Genomic DNA, 8,878 nt, shown 5'->3' on the forward strand with positions numbered 1-8,878 from the left:
GTATTAGAGATAAGGGTGTTCACTGCTGTCTATTTTTACTAAACATTGTGTTGGAGTTTCCAATGAAGGCAGTAAAAAAATTAAATTAAATAATTGGTATAAACAATTTAAAAAGAGGGAAACTTTTTGATGATATTATATATCAATAAATGAAGAGACTAGTAATTGTTTTGGGTTGAAAGGTAATTTTCTAAAAAGACAGTATAGAAATTAAGTTTTCTCTGTAAACATCTAATAACTTACATGTACTTCTTTTGGAATTACACTAAATGTCAGTGATTTTTTCTTTTAACTTATGTGAAATGATCTTAAAATCCATATGGAAGAACAAATGCCTAACAATCTAGACAAGAAAAGTATGAAAAAGAATTTCATACCAGATGTCAGAATATAACATGAAGTCACTTTAATCAAATTAATAAAGTATTGGCAAAGGATAAATACATCAATGGATCAGAATAGAAAATCTTGAAATAGACCTAAGTGTATATGAGCTTTCTCATATATGGAAGAGGTGGAATTTCAGGCTAGAGGGGAAAGGAATAGTTTATTTAAAAAGAATTCTGGTAGAATTGGCTTTTACTCAGGAAGAAAGTGAAATTTGACTAATACCCCAAAGCATATGAAAAAAAAATCCAGGTGGATTTAAGATTTAAATTGTTTAATAATAAAATTCTTGAAGGAAAAATGAAAGGAGACTACAGGTATAATCTAGGAGTTGGGAAGATTAACTTTACCAACAAAAGATACTTGAAGGCTATTAAAAAATACTTGACTACATAAAAGTATAATCTTTTGTATGGCAAAAGGTGCCATCAACAAAGTCAGTACACGATATTTTTGAGGGAAATATTTGCAAAGCCAATCAGAGAAGAGGTGCTTTTCAAATTGACAGGAAAAAGATAATTCAGTGGCAAAACATGGGAAAGTATTGTGAATAGACAGTTGTAAAAACAGCAAACCCAACTGGCTGGCTATCAAAAAATGTTTAGCTTCAGTGGTTGTTGGGGAATACAGATTAAACTCATAATGAGATGGGGTGTCATAATGAGTGGGGTTGAGCATCCAGCTTCGGCTCAGGTCATGATCTTGAGGTTCATGAGTTTGAGCCCTGCGTTGGGCTCTCTGTTGACAGCTCGGAACCTGGAGACTGCTTTGGATTCTGGGTCTCCCTCTCTCTCTGCCCCTTCCCCACTAGCACTCTCTCTCTTTCAAAAATAAATAAACATTAAAAAAGATTTAAAGTCCTAATGAGATAACTGTGCAATCAAACTGACAAAAAATAGCAGGACTGCTTTTTTGCTGTCCCAACAAAGGTTCTTATACACCACTGGTAGAAACATAATCATTACAGCTCTTTCAAAAAATCAATGTGGTAACATCTATTATAATTTAAAGTACTTATGCCACTTTGAGGAATCTCTTAGAAGTAAAACCCCAATACGTAAAGACAGATGAATATGGATATTTATTATAAAATTATTCCTAGTGGCAAGAAGACACTAGAATCCAAATAAATGCCCATCAATAGGGAAATTGGAAAAGGGAAGGAATTATATCCATTCCATAACATGTTTATATAGCCACTAAGGTGAACAAATTAAACCATGCTAGTGGACTTGAATTCCATAATGTTTTCTTGAGTGAAAAAAGCAAGGGAGTGAAAAAAGCATATTTTAAGTGTGTAAAATATGATCCTGTTTTTGTAAATCAGTGACAAAATGCCTCTAGGTGTTTATGAGTGATAAATATGTATCCATATATGTTTGTGTATGATTTTCTATGCATGGAGAAAAGTATTGAAGAGTATACATTGGGTTGGGGGGAGGTGGGTGATATAGGTTGGTTTGAGGGAGTCAGAGAGGGAAAATGAAAGCCAAAAAGAAAAAAAAAATACATAAATGAACCAAGTATGATATCTCAAATGTGTGTTTAAAGTTATTTGAGTGGGGAGCTAGAATTCTGCTAATTTGTTGATATGTTTGTGCTATATTGTTAAGTGAAAAGGGCAAATTGCAGAATAATGTATACAAATCTATTTTTTTTATTAAAAATCCTGTATGTGTATATATGCATGTATGTTTATATGAACAAAGTATGGATGGATATACAGCAGGGTGTTAACATTGGTTATCTTGGTAGGGAAGGGAAAAATGGCAGTTGTTTAATTTATATGTCTTTGTATTGTTTTACTTGTTTTAACATATATACCTTTTGTAATTTGAAAAACAAAATAAAGGGGGAAAATGTTTCAAAATGCATAAAGCATTGCAAGTGTTTCTGTTTTCTGACAAGATGGCACCTTGGTCTGGTTTACTGCCTTTCCTCCAGCACTGTCCTTCAGATATCACCAAAGTAAAAGTAAATGTCTAGATTGTTACTTGTGCTTCTGTAAAGCAAAAGGAAATATTTTGAGAAACTCCCAAGCAGAGAGAGGTTTTTTGTTTTTATTTTGAAATAAATTTTGATTTATAAAAAAAAGTTGCAAAACAGTTCTTATGTAGTCTTCATCCAGTGTCTCCTAATGGTAACATCTTATATAACCTTAGTACAATTATCAAAACCAGGAAATTAACATGATACAAACTAGTAAGTATAGTCCTTCCCACTGATGTCTATCTAGTCCAAGTTCAAGTCAAGACCCCACAGTGCATTTACTTGTTATTTATCTTCAGTCTCCTCCAATTTGTGACAGTTCCTCAGTGTTTGGTCTTTCATGACTTAGACGCTTTTTTTTTTTAAGGAATACTCACCAGTTATTTTGTAGAATATTCCTCAATTTGTGTTTGATTCAGTATTTTCTCTGATTTCACTGAGGTTATGCATCAATACTACAAAAGTGATATATCCTCAGAGCATAATATCAGAGGATACATGATGTTGATGAAATCTAACAGTCACCATTGATCACATGGTTAAGATGTTTACTGTTAGATTTCTACATTAGGAAGGTACTAACTTCCCTTGTAGTTAATAAATATCTTGGGCAAGATAATTTTGCAGAATTTTTTAAAAATACATCTCAGCAGGCCTTGGCCCCAGAGATTCTGTTTAATTAGCTCCAAGGATTCAAGCATCCCTAGTAATTCTAATGGGCAGACAAGAGTGGACTTTGGATATGGACAACACACCTAATCATTAGCCCTGAAACAAAGCATCATCCTTACAGAACAAATAGTAATGAGAAACTGAATTATGACATTTATAAACACTGGTCTTTAGCTTTGGTAACCTAGGTGTGTTAGTTATCTAGTACTACCTAAAAATAAGCACAAACTTAGTAGCTTAAAGCAACACACATCATCTTGCAGTTTCTCTGAGTCAGAAGTCCAGGTATAGCTTAGCTAGGTCCTCTGATTCAGGGTCTTACAAGGCTATAGTTCAGTATTTCCCAGAACAGTGGTCTCATCTGATCCTCAACTAGGGAAGGACCTGCTTGCAAGATCACATGGTTGTTGGCAGAATTCAGTTCTTTGTGAGCTATTAGACTAAGGGCCTCAGTTCCTTGCTGGCTGTGGGCCAGAGGCTACCCTTAGTTCCTTGCCATATGGGCCTCTCTGAAGTCCAGCTTTCTAGAGAGAATAGAGGTGCTAGAAATGGAGTTGTTAATTGATCGTGTCTATGTGAGGAAGCATCCATAAAAATCCCAATAGAATGGGGTCTGGGGAATTCCCAAGTTGATGAGCACAGCCATTTACCAGGAGGGTGGCACACCCCAACTCCACGTAACAGAAGTTCCTGCACTCAGAACCGTCCCAGACCTAGCCCTATGTATCTTTCTATCTGGATGTTCATCTATATACTTTATCATATCTTTTTATAATAAGCTGGTAAACAGCAAGTAAACTGTTTTCCTGGGTTCTGTAAGCTGCTCTAGCAAGTTAATCAAACCTTAGGAGGGGGTCTTGGGACCTCCACATTATAGCTGATGTGTCAGGAGCACACATAACAACCTAGACTTGTGATTGGCATCTGAAATATCTGTGGGGGTGGGAATGGTAACAGGGCAGTCGTGTGGGACTAAGCCTTAACTTATGAGTTCTGGTGCTATCTCCAGGTAGATAGGGTCAGAATTGAGTTAAATTGTAGGCCTCCAGCTGCTGTCACAGAATTCCTTGAGTGTCAGAAGTGTTGTGAGTGTGGTAGTAGTGTGAGACTAAAGGAGAAACATGAGAAAAGATATTTTTCCCACACCCTTTGTAAACAGCAAAGAACCTGTTGCATTCCCAAAAAGAAATTTTAGTGTACATGAGAGGTGTTGGAAAATCATTTCCCTTACACTCTCACCTTCTGGTTGATTCCACTTTAAAAGCTTATGAAGGGCACCTGGATGGTCCAGTCAGTTGAGTCTGACTCTTGATTTCAGCTCAGGATGATCTCGGAGTTCAGGAGTTTGAGCCCTACATGGGGCTTCACTCTTTCAGCTTGGGATTCTCTCCCCCTCTCTCTCTGTACCTCCCTCTCCTGTGTGCGCACTTCCTAAATAAATAAATAAATAAATAAATAAAACTTAAAAAAATTTTAAACTAAAAACTTAGTTTGAAACTAATTAAAAGCAAGACAGTGGAGTTGGGGGGGTGGAGAAATTGGCCTGATAATATGGAATACAGATTCCAGTTAAAATATTAATATGATCCAATATAAATTAAAACAAGGGCTTTGAGGATTAAAATTTATTATATAAGTCTAATGTATAGAGGGTGCTTATCCCTAACACTTCTACATTTGATAGCCTAATTTTGCCTGCCTTAAGCTTGGAAGATAAACAAACAAACAAACAAATATAAGTGCATAAATGAGTGCATGGTGCCACATGGTGAATTACTACAACCTTAATGCTATGGTCCCATCTATTAGAGGTCCCATACCCAATACCCAATATTATTAAAATTACTAATTCTATTCAATTTTCAACAACTGGTAAATATTTTGCTCTTATAGATTTGGCTAATATGTTCTGTTTAATGCCTATTTCAACAACCTCTCAGCTGTAGTTTGTCCTTGCCTCCAAAGGGACATAATAAAATTTTTCCAGGCTACCCATGGAGTTCCTCAATAACTTTGTTGTTACAAATTGCAGACAAAATCTTAGCTGTATCTGCCTTTCTCTAGGAGCACAAGTATGGCACTACATTAATCACATACTCCTGCAAGGAGATTCATTTCACACACTCATTACAGACATACAAGTCCAACATGTTTTAGTCTTTTTTGGGTTCTTGTGGCAACATAGTCCTCATTTCTAAATTTTACTTTATCTAATTGATGTTTCCATGGATAAATCAGCCCTCCTTAATGGAACCCTCCCCAACAAAAGGGTTAAAATCTGTCCAAGTTGAAATCAACAGTTACTCTCATTAGTGTCCTCAGAAATTCCTTCACCATAGAGGCTTTAGTAGCCTGTCATGCCTCCTAGAGTCTGTGGACCACTTGATGGCCATAAGTTATCCAAGAACTAATGAAAGAGACTGGTTATTTTGGACTCATGTACACACCATTAAGACAACTGATGGCTGGCCACATATTAGGATCTCCTAGAAAGAGAGGTTCTCACAGACCCTGAGGCTGTGACCCTCTTTACCCAGCTTCTCATTATGCTCTGGGTCATGGAAACAGTGCCTGACAGGCTTGGCAAAGCTACTGAGATCTCCTTAAGACAGGGTGGAGCCAAATCTGCAAGAGCTGGTCTCCCCTGTCCTTAGTCCCTTGCCAGATGCCATAGTACTGGAGGAGGTCTCCCTTCACCCTCCCCCTTTGCTATCTGGGAGCCCCTTGGGATCAACTGAATGTACAGTGAAGAGTGTTTGTAGGCTACATACAAAGAGCACTGCCAACCATCTTATGTGATGGAGCTCAGTGTAATATTTCTGTTTCCCTTCCCTTAGCCAGGATTTCCCTCATAAATGATAGGACACAAGGGACAATACACTTGGGCAAACTTTAGGCAGTCACCTTAGCACTGGATGTCCCAGCCAACAAATGGCTCCGTCTTCATATTCATTACAGACTGTTGGCCCATTGATTAAAAATTGTTCCCTTCGGGGTAAAAAAGTCTGTTGCTTCACAGGTACCCCAGATACAAATCAATATTACACACGGCTCTACATATACTAAGACCACAATACAAGGCCTTGCCAGGACACACCTTATTTCTTTCAGAGTTATAGACATTACTGATAGTAACCAAGGCACATAATTCACTTCTCAGAATACACACGCTGCGCTCTTGAAAGAGGCATTCAATAGAACTTTCATGTCCTTAATAGGTCCCAGATAGCCAGGTTAACTGAAACATAATGGTGTCCTCAACTCCTTTTCGATACCAGTCTGACAAATAGACCCCTAAATAAGCCTCTCTTGCCCTGGGCCTTAATCTCTTAATTCAATGCTCCTTGGCCAATTCATACCTTATACCAACTCTAAAAAACTTTCTCATCACTGTTTCTTATATTTAAAAGGGAAATGTGTCTCATCTCCATGTATATAAAGACTCATTATATATGAAGTCCTTTAATATCTCATCTTTTTTGAATAGTTTTTTTTTTAGTTTATTAATTTATTTTGAGAGAGAGAGAGAGTGGGAGGGAGGGGCAGAGAGAGAGGGACTGAGAGAGAATCCCAAGAAGGCTCTGCACTGTCTCTGCACTGACATGGGGCTCAAACACGAACCACAAGATCATGACCTGAGCTGAAATCAAGAGTCAGACACTTAACCAACTGATTCACCCAGGCACTTCGTCTCTCCTTATCTTTATAATTTTTTTTATCTTGTCATAAGTACTGGAGGCCAATCTCAAGAAACAAGAAAAATCCCAAATACAAAATCTAACAGCACACCTAAAGGAAATAGAAGCAGAACAACAAAGACACCCCAAACCCAGCAGAAGAAGAGAAATAATAAAGACCAGAGCAGAAATAAATAATATAGAATCTAAAAAAAACAGTAGAGCAGATCAATGAAACCAAGAGTTGGTTTTTTGAAAATAAACAAAATTGATAAATCTCTAGCCAGGCTTCTCAAAAAGAAAAGAGAAAGGACCCAAATAGATAAAATTACAAATGAAAATGGAATTATTACAGCCAATCCCTCATAAATACAAGCAATTATCAGGGAATACTATGAAAAATTATATGCCAACAAATTGGACAACCTGGAAGAAATGGACAAATTCCTAAATACCCACACATTACCAAAACTCACATGGGAAGAAACAGAAAATTTGAACAGACCCATAACTAGTGAAGAAATTGAATCAGTTATCAAAAATCTCCGAACAAATAAGAGTCCAGGACCAGATGGCTTCCCTGGGGAATTCTACCAGACATTTAAAGCAGAGATAATACCTATCTGTCTCAAGCTGTTCCAAAAAATAGAAAGGGAAGGAAAACTTCCAGACTCATTCTATGAAGCCAGCATTACTTTGATTCCCAAACCAGACAGAGACCCAGCAAAAAAAGAGAACTATAGGCCAATATCCCTGATGAACATGGATGCAAAAATTCTCCACAAGATACTAGCAAATCAAATTCAACAGCAGATAAAAAGAATTATTCACCATGATCAAGTGGGATTCATTCCTGGGCTGCAGGGCTGGTTCAATATTCGCAAATCAATCAATGTGATACATCACATTAATAAAAGAAAAGATAAGAACCATATGATGCTGTCAATAGATGCAGAAAAAGCATTTGACAAAATACAACATCCTTTCTTAATAAAAACCCTCGAGAAAGTCGGGATAGAAGGAACATACTTAAACATCACAAAAGCCATTTATGAAAAGCCCACAGCTAATATCATCCTCAATGGGGAAAACTGAGAGCTTTACCCCTGAGATCAGGAACACGACAGGGATGTCCACTCTCACTGCTGTTGTTTAACATAGTGTTGAAAGTTCTAGCATCAGCAACCAGACAACAAAAGGTAATCAAAGGCATCAAAATTGGCAAAGATGAAGTCAAGCTTTCACTTTTTGCAGATGACATGATACTCTACATGGAAAACCCGACAGACTTCACTAAAAGTCTGCTAGAATTGATATATGAATTCAGCAAAGTCACAGGATACAAAATTAATGTACAGAAATCAGTTGCATTTTTATAACCAATAATGAAGCAACAGAAAGACGAATAAAGAAACTGATCCCATTCACAATCATAAAATACCCAGGAATAAACCTAACCAAAGATGTAAAAGATCTGTATGCTTAAAACTGTAGAAAGCTTATGAAGGAAATTGAAGAAGATACAAAGAAGTGGAAAAACATTCCATGCTCATGGATTGGAAGAATAAATATTGTTAAAATGTCAATATTGCCCAAAGCAATCTACACATTCAATGCAGTCCCAATCAAAATTGCACCAGTATTCTTCTCGAACCTAGAACAAGCAATCCTAAAATGTGTATGGAACCACAAAAGACCCCAAATAGCTAAAGTAATATTGAAGAAGAAAACCAAAGTGGGAGGCATCACAATCCCAGACTTTAGCCTCTACTACAAAGCTGTCATCATCAAGACAGCATGGTATTGGCACAAAAACAGACACATAGACCAATGGAATAGAATAGAAACTCCAGAATTGGACCCACAAATGTATGGCCAACTAATCTTTAACAAAGCAGGAAAGAATATCCAGTGGAAAAAAGACAGTCTCTTTAACAAATGGTGCTGGGAGAACTGGGCAGTAACATGCAGAAGAATGAAACTAGACCACTTTCTCACACCATTCACAAAAATAAACTCAAAATGGATGAAGGACCTGAATGTGAGACAGGAAACCATCAAAACCCTAGAGGAGAAAGCAGGAAAAAAACCTCTCTGACCTCAGCTGTAGCAATTTCTTACTCGACACATCTCCAAAGGCAAGGGAATTAAAA

This window comes from Panthera tigris, chromosome E2 (assembly GCF_018350195.1).
Source record: "Panthera tigris isolate Pti1 chromosome E2, P.tigris_Pti1_mat1.1, whole genome shotgun sequence".
Lineage (NCBI taxonomy): Eukaryota > Metazoa > Chordata > Mammalia > Carnivora > Felidae > Panthera > Panthera tigris.